Source organism: Rattus norvegicus, chromosome Y (assembly GCF_021556685.1).
Source record: "Rattus norvegicus strain SHRSP/BbbUtx chromosome Y, alternate assembly SHRSP_T2T, whole genome shotgun sequence".
NCBI lineage: Eukaryota > Metazoa > Chordata > Mammalia > Rodentia > Muridae > Rattus > Rattus norvegicus.
In genome coordinates, this window is record NC_141555.1 from 67,693,638 (window position 1) to 67,707,324 (window position 13,687).

Here is a 13,687-nt window from a genome sequence, read left to right on the forward strand (position 1 = left end):
GATGGCTTCTCTGAGCTCCAGGCATGCCCAAGGTACATATACATGCATGCAAATAAAACACCCCTACACACACACACACACACACACACACACACAGACACACAGACACACAGACACACACACAGACACAGACACAGACACACACACACACACACACACACGCACATATATATATATATATATATATATATATATATATATATATATATATATATATATATATATATATGTAAGCCTTAGAAGACAAGGAGGAAAAGGATATAAGAAGAAAGAGAAGAGAATGAGGCAGCCCTATGAAAGCCACAAAAACACATTATTCAATTTTTTTTATTTATTTACTTTATTTATGAGTACACTGTAGCCATCTTCAGACACACCAGAAGAGGGGATCAGATCCCATTACAAATGGTTGTGAGCCACCATGTGGTTGCTGGGATTTTAACTAAGGACGTCTTGGAAGAGCAGTCAGTGCTCTTAAGCGCTGAGCTATCTCTCCAGCCCCTTGATTATTTTAACTTTGTAGTCCATAAGACCAAGCTCTTACTTTGAAGGAAATGCCGGGTGTGTATGTGCACACTGTATATTATTAATCCGGTGCAGATGTGTAGAGACAGGTGGATCCTGGGGCTTGGGGGGCCAGCCTATCTAGCCTAACTGGTGAGATCCAGGACAATGGGAGACCTTGTTTCAGATGATGTGGTTGGTGTTCCTGAGACTGGCACCAGTCTTTGACCCTCCAGAAACATGTGCACCCAACCGTGAGTACACATGATGCATACATTACATAAATGAAAAATGAAATGTGGAAATTCAATAAAGAAAGCTCCTTTCCAGCTGGTGGGGTATAGAGAGGATTGCTTCTCCGAGTATAGTTATCTCTGAAGAGGAAGTCAATAAATGACTCAGACAAGAGCCTTTGAAATATCAGCTGCCAACCCAGGCCCCAGACCTCCTCTCTGGCTGCAATTACCTTCTCAATTTGTCTCCACATTGTCTCTTGGGTCCCAGGTTTCCCCTTCTCCATAGCTCTGCCCTACTTTGAGCCTAAGAACCCAAAGAGCTAGCCAAGAAAGGAGGGGAGAAAGGACACCTAGGGCTGGAGAGGAGGCTGCCAGTAATCCAGTCATATACACAGACCATTCCATTGGCACTCAGTCCACGATTGCCAGGCAATATCACTGAGCTGGATGCCCAGGAGGCAAGGCACAGTTTAATAATCAAATAGGTGGCAGTCTTTATCACAGTAAGTTCAGCCAGCTGTGAACACAGTCAGAACACTGAAGAAGATGACACCTGACTGTGAACTCTGAACTCCTGAGTCCGTGTGCATGCTTGTGTAGAAGGACTGTGTGTCTGTGTGTGTGTGTGCATGTGCATTGTCATTTAAGCTGGGTTTCTTTCTTTTATTTTCTTATATTATTAGTCCCAGGACTACTTCATGACTTAATAAATCTTTCCAATATTTCTTCCGCTGGGCCTGTTAGCTCTAAAAATCGCTGCTGGTCACCCAACGATGTGCTTTACCTTCTCAATTATTTCATTGGACTTGTGGGTGAGACCATTTCTGTGAAGCCCAAGAGACAAGAAGATAATAGAATCCCCACCTAGGCAAAGGTAAGCGGGTACAACATTGTCTGATATGATTCGGGGTGGCCGAGAACGCAGATAAGAGAAGGTGATGTGAGAAGTGAGCGCAAGCTGGACACACAAATGGGACATTCAACCGCACACAACAACCCCCCAAACAAACGGTGCTTGCAGGTTTAGGCTTAAAAGTACCCTTCCACGGAGAGCCCAAAGAAATCAGTACTGAGTCTGTTGGGACATTGAAGAGAATAGAAAGCCTTTGCCTCTGCTCTCAGTAGAAGAGACAGCAGTAAAATGGGTTATGGATGTGTAGGGCTATTGGCAGACTCAGATTTAAAGAAAAGAACTTTATTCATCGGCTTTGATTTGAAATCTTTATTATTGCAAATGGTGGTTATTAGATAAAGATGGTCACACATCCTCTATTCAGTCACAATGGCACTTTCAGCCCATTTTGACTGGTTATGTGTTCATGGATTAAAAGCCTTTTAGTAATATCTACTAAACATTTTTTTGCTTCCTCCCAGGGCAAGGTAGTAGCAAACCTCACTGTATGGCCAAGATCTGAAGCCTGGACCAGAAAGATAATGGCCCAAGGTTTACACAGCAGGTGGGAACGATCAATTATACCCCCACAACTGACAGCACATCTCTGTTATGTGATCAGCAGAAGTGCTGGAGTTAACCTGGATTTCGGGACCAGCAGATAACCGCTGTGCCCACTTGGGATTCTCCGGGTGCAGGTCTATCTCTTGGGGCAACAGGCAGGGAGCATCCTACCAGCAACTCTGAGGAGCAGCAGGAGGACACTTCATGGATACCAGGGCAGGAGAGAAGAGAGGAAAGGTGTCCTTCTCTGGCTCATAGACAAGACGGCAGAGACCTGAGTACCTACTTCTAACTGATTACAGGGCCACTCCCACCATGTGTGTATGAACTCTGCTGGGGTCTCCAGTCTATGATCATATTCACTTTAGGTCCATCATTTCCTACCAGAAGGAGCTACATCTACCAGATCCATCTAAAGTGACACTGAGAAGCAGGCAGGTTACGGCGTGGAGGACATGACTAAGTAGCATCAACACAGAAATACACTTACATGCATTACAGACATGCATGACACATATATCCGCATGCATATGCACACCACGAACAAGTGAAGACATGCATGCATGAACATATAAGCATACATACATGGAACGGACTGATAATTTTATAAATACACATATACATATTAGCATGTGTGCATAGTTTCACACATGTGATATCTTTATACTGAATATATACAATACAATATATATATATACAAAACATATGCACACACACATACATATATATATATATATATATACATATATATATATATATATATATATTCCTAGTTTTGTGGTATCTGATTTCTGTATTCACCTTAGAAAGAGTCAGCCATTTGGTGCCCATTCCTAAAGCTTTTTCTTTTAAAATGCATGACTGCAAATAAGCAGGTCACTAGGTCAGTAAAGTGTCTGCTTCACATATTAATCTGCCTCTCTACAGCTTTGATAAAACCCTCTAGCCAAAAACAACTTGTAGAAGGAAAACAGATCTTTGGCTTGCACCTTGGCTTACCAGCTTATGTTGGCATTCAGACAGGAATTCAAGGAGAAAACTATAAAGGATTACTGCTCACAGCCTTACTCAATAGCCCATGCTTAGTTGGCGTTCTCATGAAGCCCAGACACCCTGGCCTAGGAATGATGACACCAACAGTAGGTTGGGGCCAGCTTCATCAACTGTCAGTCGAGACAGTCTCTCACACAGTAGGACACAAGCCAATCTGATGGAGGCATCTCTTCAGTTGAGGTTCTCTCTTCTCAGGTGACTCTATGTCAAGTCTCTTCTAAGTTATGTCAAGATGTCAGTGAAAACAAACCATGATACCTCATAAGCATGAAGACGTGGGTTTGATTCCTAGAACCCACATCAAAATGTGAGTGGAGAAAGCTTCTAATGGCAGTTGGGGAAACAAGGACAGGATCCCCAGGATCTGCTGACCACCACAGCTGGCATGATTGGTAAGCTCCTGGCCAATTAGAGACCCTGTCTCGAAAAAACAGACAATACCAGAGGATGAGGCCTGAGGTTGTTCTCTGAGTCTACCTGAATGTGAAGTTATATACACACATCTGCACACATATGCATCTACACACACCCATGCACCGACCTTAGATAAATAGATGATAGATGTCAGATAAACAAATGATAGATAGATAGTAAATAGGCAAATTATAGATAGACAGATAGACAAATGATAGTAATAGATAGAGAGATAATACATAGATAGTAAGTAGATGGATGGATGGATGGATAAATAGATGATAGATGATAGACAAATGATAGATTAGATAGATAAGATAGACAGCCAGGCAGACAGACAGATAAGATAAATAGACAGCATTGTATTTGAATGCAACTACTACAGAACAGATTGGAGTCCCCCCTCCTTCCCTTTCAGAACATAACCTGTGTTACAGGGGAACTCACAACTTCCCCGCAGGATACAAGCATCCTATTCCAGCAGAGACAGGAAACAAGCATCCTATTCCAGCAGAGAGGTGGAAAAAGATGTTTATGTTTCCCTGTACCTTTGTGGGTCAGCACTGTGTATCACAAGATGAAAAACATGCAACCGTAATTAAATGTTAATTTTGCTGTGGCAGAAAATAAAAAAAAAAAGGCACCTCAGTTAGCAAGGAAGGCAGCTCCGACCAATGACTACATTTGACCCAAGCTTTGCTGAGCCCTGAAGTAAGAACTGTGGGTCCCAGGAGGCCCGAGCTCTCACAAAAGACTCACTCGAAAAGGTTCTCTCCCTACACGAGTGATAGTTCTCCTTTAACTTTAAGCAACTTCTGTACTGGCTGTGTCCTCCCTGCAGCCCGTGAGGTCATTGTGGTGATGTAGGTTCCTGAAGAATTGGATCTGGCCGGTAAAACAGTGTAGATGTGGATTGTAGGATGGTTTTCTGCCTGCTGGTATACAGACCAGCCCAGAGATGCAGAGATGAGGGGCAAGGATGACGAACATCCTTCCTTCCCTGGGTCCTCTAGAACCTGGGCCCAATACCCAGCATTAGCTTTGCTCCCTTAGCTACCTAGTTCTGGTTATGTTAACATAGGGTGAATTCTGCACTTTTTAACTTACATGAATGTCTAGCAGCTTATGTTATGTGACCTGTCCTGGGTAGACCTGAACTATGTGTGTTCACTTCATGTAGGCCTCCAACTCCAATCCATTCCAGCCAGGTCTACATTATCATGTCTATTCAGGAGCAGAGGAGTGGCTCAGACAACTCTCTCAGTGGAAAGCCCACTCCAGCATGGGTGATACTCAAAGTAGCTTCATCCTGTAGCTTTCAGCCCAACTAGCAGGTAGCTCCACCCAAGAAGCTCCCTTCATCTTGACTGCCCCCGACCCCCGGGGCAATTGTTCTCATCCTATTGTTCTTTGGAACAGGACCTGAGTGTCATAATCTTAGAGAATCTAAGCCTTATAGGTTTCTTAAGCTTCCTGAATATTCTGAGCTTCCTTTTCCATCCAGAAGGGAATGCTTCAATTCCAATGGATTCCCAACACAAACCATGAATAAATAAATGTCTAGAGGTCATTCAGTCAATGTAACTAAAGCCAGAGCAAAGAACGTTCTTGCTGAGTACTGTCCTTTGGATACCAAATGTCTCCCAAGGTCTCGTGCTAAGGGAGGGAGTGCTGTAGACAATGACTGTTGTTTCCCCAGCATCACATCCTAAGACCTAAGGTGTTCAGTGTGAAACAGCCAGGATCGCTGCCCAAATCCCCAGCCTCAAAGAAGAAGATACAAGAAACACAGAGAGGAAAATAACTAAACTTGCAACAACCTCGCCTGCCACTTACAAAGTTGTGATTTACATGAACAGAAGAAACTACATCTCCCAGCTCCACTCTTTCCAGAGGTTACTTTAGCATTAGCTCAAAATTTCAAACCACAAGCAAAGGGGGCCTAGAGTGATGCTACCGAAAACTGAGTTGAGCAAACAAAACTGTTTAATGGAGATGCACTGGAAACACAAGGGAGCACGCAGCAGGCTGGGCTCAGTACTACCCCTCAGGCTGTTGCCGACTCCCTTCTCCACAGAGTGGACCTGCCTTTGCAGGCAGAAATTCACAAGTTCTGCCCCTCTAAGCAGCTCTGAAAAGCTCCCAGGGGAGTTAAGAAGGACTTCCCACACCATCAGCCCTGTCTCCTCTATGCTGACGTGAATGAGACATGAAACTTTGGGGAAGTGGAGAGAAGAGAGGTTCGACTATCAGAGAACAGTACTCACAGCTCTGTACATAAAGACCCATCCTGAATTCTCAGATTGTGATAAACAGAAAGGGAGGAAGGAGACCCACACTGAGCAGTCCTGGGGTTGAGCAGATTTAACTTGTGTCTAGCACGAAGACAGAAATAATCCGAACATTCAGTGCCAAAGTCCCAGGAGAAGCTACTGCAGTGGCTCCAGCAGCAGACATCCCTCTAAGAGTTGGCTGCTCATCCTATCAAGAATAGTACTCGCTTAAGTACAGGTTCCTGACTACATATGGGTCCTGGGATATTCAACCACTCAATCCAGAGAGCTGAGAGCTATGACAGGATCTACAGGGGTTATCTCAGGGCAAGCATCTCCCCTTCTGTGTGGAAATTTCATCCCCACTGAGCTTGGGCCAAGTTGAGAGCAGCAAGGGATTCAGTGTGAGTGCCCTAAAGTGGCTACAACACATGCTCATACATGGGGGATAGCACAACAGATGCTCTTTCTCTCAGCATTCTTGAAGGTGAGTGTCTAGATCCTAAGTGTCAGTAGGGCTGTGCGTGCACACACACATGCGCACGCACACACACACACATACACACACACAGAGAGAGGGAGAGAGAGAGAGAGAGGGAGAGAGAGAGAGAGAGGGAGAGAGAGAGAGAGAGAGAGAGAGAGAGAGGGAGAGAGAGCTCCCTGCCCCTCCCCTTGTTTCTGCAGGATGCCACCACCCTTTGCTTGTGGACAGCTCGTCCATCCCTGCATCTTTTGTCACATACTGACCTCCTCTGCTTCCCATTCTTCTCATGGGCTCAGAAGTCAACAGCAATGGAGCGGGAGCCAACTCCAGTCCATATGGGATCAGCTTCACTCAGCTACAATGGGTAAGGCCCTGCCTTCCAATCAATGACACACACAGACTTTTGCATGCAAAGATGTCAACTCATCATTCTGAAAGGAGACAACATGTTCTTCACCAACACTTCACCCAGCGCAAAGCCAGAACGGTACACTTGGCTATCAAGACTGATTCTAGTTAGTTGAACTGCAATTAATTTTCTAATCAGTTCCCTTACTGTCGTAACAAAGTACCTGACAGAAGAAAAAAGAGGCTGCCACTGTACACTGAGCTCCCACCATATAGAGAACCAGGCTGGAGTCAGGGACACGTAGACCATGAACCTTCAGTCTGCCTCTGTGGCTCTATGGCTGCCAGCTTATCCCCGTGTCCAAGATGTTCCACAATCCCTTCGCAAAATGTTGCCAGCAACTGAGGTCCAACTATTTAAACATGTGTACCACTTAAACGAGAATTTCTACGAAGAAGCTGTCTGCAAAAGTTGACTGGCTGGTAAGAACTGCAGTGGTGAGGAGATGTCAGAATGTTGCTGATCCAGAGGCTATTTACCTGATATTTTTAGCCCCCAGAATTCTTTGCCAACCTCTTTGTCAAAACTAATCTATATCATAGATTTAAAAAAAAACTTTTTTGAATCTATTAGCTTAGTAAACCACTAGCTACCATCAATACAAAAGCTAAGTATGTCATCAGATAGCATCGTGGGGATATAGAAAAGATCCCCACCATTTGCTTTAATTCCCTTGCAAGTGTGCCCACCAACGCATTTTCATTTGCCTTGCATTATAACTTTCTTTGTTCTGTAAAACTATGAACTTCGTGAAACTGCATCCACACTAGAATAAAGGGTGACATAAATTTGTGTTCGTGGACCATGATCATTCTACATGGCTCCAGAATAAATCATCCTTAGTCACTTAAGGTGAGAGCTGTGTTTCTGCATTTACAGTCTCTTGAATTTTGAGTATCTTTGTCTCCTGCGTGAAGTCATGTGACTACAAGGTCCAATGTTTTTGCCTCTGATATGTCTAATAATAAGATGTTATGAAGCAATGGTCTTCACCATGGAAAAGAAATGGGGAAGGATGAAGGACTGGAAGGGAGGGCAAAGAAAGGAAGTAGCAGGGATGGGGGTGTTGACAAAAATCTCAGGGAAGGCAAATCCAGACATCACACATCAGACAAAGCTGCAGTTGTCCCAAGTTCACACTCTCCCTCGACTCAGAAGCACAGCATCTTTTCTTATAAGACCTGCTCTATGCTACCTCCCTGAAGTAAAGACAAAGAGACTGAAGGGCAAACCATGGAGGCCAGACTCCAGTGAGAGTGTAATGAGCCTGAGTAGTAATCAGCCCCTAATGGGAACACCAATAGCAGTACCGACACCCTGTCAAACAAGTCTGCAGAAGGACTGGAGTTCTCTCATGGAAATCCAGAGAAGCCAGGAGCCCTGTGCTGTCTGAGTCACACCAACACCCAGAGTCCTCGAGCAAATGAAGAAATCCCAGAGCACACCTGGACAATCCTCACCAAACACAAGAGCCCTCTAGCTTTGGCACTCAGCTGGGGACAGGTGTCAAGGGACTGAAGGCTTTTCTGAAGTGATAAGAATCTGCCTCCCACCGAGCCTAGTTATACATTTAAAATGGAAATAATGGAGCATTTCCCACCCACTAAGTGGCTAATGGTCCCGCTAATCACCAGGTCTCCCTGAAGGAGCAATGTGAGCAGCTCAGACCTGACCCAGGGCTTCCAAAAATCCACACTTCTCTAGACATTTCCTGTAAAAAAGACTTTGCAACAAGGGAGTTGGAAGGGAGGTAATGAAGGGCTGGATTTGAAAAAATATGCCTTAATGCATCTATATAAATTCTCAAACAATAATAAAAGAGATTGAAAAGAAAGCACCTGGGGTTGGGGATTTGGCTCAGTGGTAGAGCACTTGCCTAGCAAGCGCAAGGTCTTGGGTTCGATCCCCAGCTCCGAAAAAAAAATAAAAAAAGAAAAGGAAAACACTTCATTCAAGGCCCACTGCCTCCTTTGGTCAGCAATTTGCTCCAGGCTGGTGAGATGCTCAGCAGGTCAAGGCACTTGCTGCCAGGCCTGAGATCCTGAGGTCCTCACATGTGCAGTGGCAAGCTCACACACACAAACTAATTAATTAATTAATTAATTAACTAATTAATTAGCTAATTGCTTAAAGTAAATTATCATTTCTTAATAAATAAAACATTATAAAGCTGTCGCTTGCATGAAAGGGTCTGCATTATTAGCTGACCCCTGATCCGTTCTCTCTCAGGCTCACCAAAGAGAGGACCATGTGGGACTATCACCAACCTGTGCTCAGCACCTGACAGAATCCTGAGTGTATCTGTCTGAGTAATGAAGGACACCCTGGGCATGCAAAACACCACACAGGTCCAAGACAGAAGGGTGACTCAGTGCACTTATGCAAAACCAAATTTCAGATGAGTTCAGTAGAAACCATGAAATAACACACAGCCCGCATTGTCAAACCTGAGCTTTCCCAGAATTAAAATTTGCCTGATTCGACCTAGCGATTCCAAAGACACCAGCAACCCCTTCTTGTCTCATTCTCATCCTTTCTACTCTATTTCTACTTTGTTTAATAATAATTTTAAAAGATCCTAAGTATTGAAGCAATACCCGTTTCACAAACAGGAATAAACAGGTGTCTCTTGTTAAACAAGTTGGTTTTAATCAATCTTGGTACTTTTAGACCTATTTGGGGGAGTTTTGTTGTTTAGTTTTTGTTTTTGTTTTCAACTTAATGCACATTGCTGCATCATGGAACAAAGACTTAGGGGGAAACACTGCAGGTTTGGAATTTGCCCTTGAGAAGCCCCTACAGAGATAGCCAGAGGACACTCTGGTTGTAGTCTGCTTTGTTCTGAGAGGAAAGAAGGGAGCTCTCTCTGGTTATAACAAACACCTGTTTCTCTTTTCTCTACTTGTCCCCAGATCCACTGTCCCTGCTTTGTATGCCAATATCCTGCTTTGGAGTTAAATAAATGAATCCATACCTGTGTGTGGTTGCATAAGCATAGGAGATCAGAGATCAACCTTCCTTCTTTTCCTCAGTCACTGGCTCAACTTCCTTCAGTGCTCAAGTTGACAAACCTGGGAAGAGGCGAATGTAGCTGCTTGTTTTCTAATACTAATTGGGTTGCTCAACTTAGTGTGCAGGAGAAAGTCTGCACCCAACTTCTGGGAACCTGCCCACAGTTAATTATGTTTGGTGAATAAAAATGCTAGCAGCCAATAGCTGGGAAGGAGAGACAGAGAGAGAGAGAGAGAGAGAGAGAGAGAGAGACAGAGACAGAGACAGAGACAGAGACAGAGACAGAGAGACAGAAAGGGACAGAGAGTGACAGAGAGAGACAGAGACAGAGACAGAGAGAGAGAGATGCTATTTAGGGTTCCTGGGCTTGGGTCCTCCAGCAAGCAGGACAGAGAGCTCCGCCATGCCTTAGGGGAGTGTGTAAGAGGGGAGACAGAGGCTGCCATGGAAGGGAAATAACATGCAGAAGGGAGGTCCTGGTTACAGAAGAAAGCACTTTGACCAAGCAATGAGGAACATGCCAAGCAGTTGTTCCTCCATGGCCTCTGCTTCAGTTGCTGCCTTCAAGTCTCTGCCTTGAGGTCCTGCCCTGAATTCTTCCTGATGGGTACTGATCAATCTGGAGTCAACCCTTTCCTCCCTGAGATAGTTCACACAGTATTTCATCAGAGCAAAGAGAAGTAACTGAGACAGTTCCACCCTGCCTTGCTTTGTTTTCTTGCAACAAAGTCTCACACTCACACCCCAAACATACCAGTCGAGTTGGTGGATCAGAGAACATCGGGGATGCATCTGTCCACCTCTCTGGTACCAGGCTTCCAGGCCAACATTTCTGACTTTTATTTTTTAACGTGGGTTCTAGGGACCGAAGTCACACCCTCATACTTTCATGGCAAACACTATACTGGCTAAGCCAGCTCCTTAGTCCAAGAACCGCACCTCAGAAACTTTGAAAGCCATTCCTCTGTCAGACCGCAGTCTCTCTTTAAGGCTCACGTTCTTTCCATGACAATGCCATGTGGGTTTAAATTTGTAATCAGAAGACAGGAAGCCATGTTGAGCTATGAAGGATTTTTGCATTGTTTCTCAATAGGGCAGCATTTTTCATTTGTAAAATATGAAGTTTCTGGAAGAAACCTTATATGCCTTATGCTCCACAAAAAAAGGAAATACCTTTTGTCCATGAAGTATAACTTAAGACCCGCAGTAATCATGAAGAAGGGAGGGGTGGATATCATCTGTGTTGTGTGGTCCTGAGAAAGGTCACATATTTAGCTGAAAATTATCAAACATTTAACGGTGAGAGGGGGAGATAAAAGAATGTAACTTTAAAATTATATTGACTTCACTCTTCTTTGGGCACAAACATTTTAAATAATATTCCATTGTCCTTCCTGGCATGTGTGTTTTAATTGTTGTATCACATCTACCTCCTGGGACATTGGTCCTTATTTGAGTGTGTGGTTGGTAATTGCTAAGGAGGGCCTGGGGAGGGGCTGGCAAAATGGGGTTTTGATAGGACAGAAGATGAGTTCAAATGAGGCTGGAAATAATTCTGGGTTTAGAAGGGCAAACACAATAAATATATCTGCAGGGAATGTGTCTGGTCACAGTAATATAAAACCAATCAATATCCCTTAATCCCAGATTGGCTATAATGTAGTCACAAGATGGCTGCTGCATCCCCAGAGATCACATCACACTCCTTCACAGCAGAACTCCAACCCTGGATGGGAGAAGAGTAAGAGAGATGAAACTGTCTTGGATAGCTCCCTATTCTTAACAGGCAGAAAAAAAATTTTTCTCAGAAAATTTTTGGTGTGTCTCAGTGAGTTTTCTGATGAACCTCAACATCAGTGACATACACAGAACAAAGCTAGCATGACTGATTCAAACTAATCAGGATGCCTTCCATGGATTAAAGGACAGAAAGTCAGTTATACTAATATCCAAATGAATCTGGCTATTTGCAGTGAGAATTTTGGTGTATTTAAAAACATTGAAATATTATAAGAGTATGTTTTTGTTTTAATCTAGGCTGTGGGGTATGGGGTTGCTTCCTATTGTCAACATTGGCTGACTATGATTTGCCTGGTGCACTAGTAGGGGTGTGATTTTGCCAGCATCAGATAGATTTTGCCAGTGTGTAACATTTGTAATGCTGGGGACTTTTCAGAGTACATATAAATGCTAGAGTCCCATAGGTGGACTGCTGTTGGTTGCAGTTTGTTAAATAATCATGACAAAAGAAGAAATTAAACATCCTGACAATGAAGATCAAACATGCCCCTCAAGGATCTCAATGCCCCTAATCAACAGGAAGTCGTCTAATGGTAATAGAACCCCTTTACCTCTCTCCTCTTTTCTCTCCTATCTAGTGTTAGGGGGTTGAATGTGAAAGAAAGGAGAAACTACAAAGTATCAAAAGGAAGGCTAGAGCTATTGAATGAAGGTCCATCATCAGCCACAAAGTATAAGGCGTGTGTATCAGGTAACAACAGAAACAATTTTAGGAAACCTACCAGTTGGATGCCACTGTGATTTTAATGGAATTTAGCAGCTCAGCAAAGAGGTATCTTCCCTTCCCAGTCATTTGGGGACATTTTACAATTCAAGGGGATATCCTTGTTTGTTCCATATGTCTCAGTCTCTCTCTCTCATTCCTCACAATCTGGTGTCTGAATGGAAATTTCTGGTTGTCCTGTGATGCAGACTCATGTGGGATTTCGTTAAGGCGAGTCCCGAGATATTTGGAGAGATTACGAGTATGACTCAGTAGACACTGATGGTGTGCTTGCATTGTTTGCCCTGCAATCCCTCCTTGATCTTGATTCTCACTGACCTTCACTTTATTGAGGTGTGGCAAAGAGCTCCTGGTATTCCAGCTGGTTCTGGTCTCTCCTGTTGACTAATGGCAGTTTGGTGGAGGACTGACTGTTTCTGCTAGATTGTGCTACCAGTGCTGATTTGGGTTTGGTGACTTTTTTTTTTTTCAACTGGACTGGACTGCCGGTGTCCTGACAGCTCAGATTGGATTTGCCCCAAAGAACTACTTCTAAACAGGACCACATCCACTTGCCCTATTTACCATCTTCTCTCCACTACCTTTGGTCAGTGGGCTAGAAGGGAGCTCGATGCATTTGAGAACCCTTATTAAAGTAGGTTTGAAAAAAATCTAAGTCTACATGTATCCCCACATAATGAAGGGGTGTCAGACTCGTTTCCATTACAACTTCTTTTCCCTTGCATCTGTTTTTGCAACTATCTCCTCTTTAAAGAAAGTGCTCTGGGTGTTTTCTGAGGAAATATCGTTACATTCATGGATGTTTAAAAACATGTTTTCCCATTTGTGTGTATGCATATATGCATATGTGCTATGCGTGTATGTTTTCTTGTGTGTGACTTCCAGGCCAGAGGAACAATTTACATTGTTTTTGACCCAGGGTCTCTCTGTGGCCTGAATCTCACCAGTATAGGCAAGAAGGGCTGGCAAAAAAATCCCAGTAATTCTTCAACTCTTGGTACAAGAACTTTTACCCATGCTTAGTTTTTACCTTGTGTCCAGTCCTTCAGGCTTCACCCCACGCTGTCTTCCTCATCCCAAGCAGTGTGTTGGAAAAGGAAACATTAAGTAACTATTAGGAATAATGGCCTGACCAGAGTGATTCAAGCACCATAAGGGCATTACACACAAAGAGTGTGAATTCAGAGCATTGAGATGAAAATGTTAAAAGGAAACATGTGACAGCTTTTAAAACCTTCAGGACAACCCAGAGCCTATTAGGGTAAGCTGAAAACTGTGTCTTCATTCATTCAAGACAAGAATCAATAGAAACCCAAGCTTGT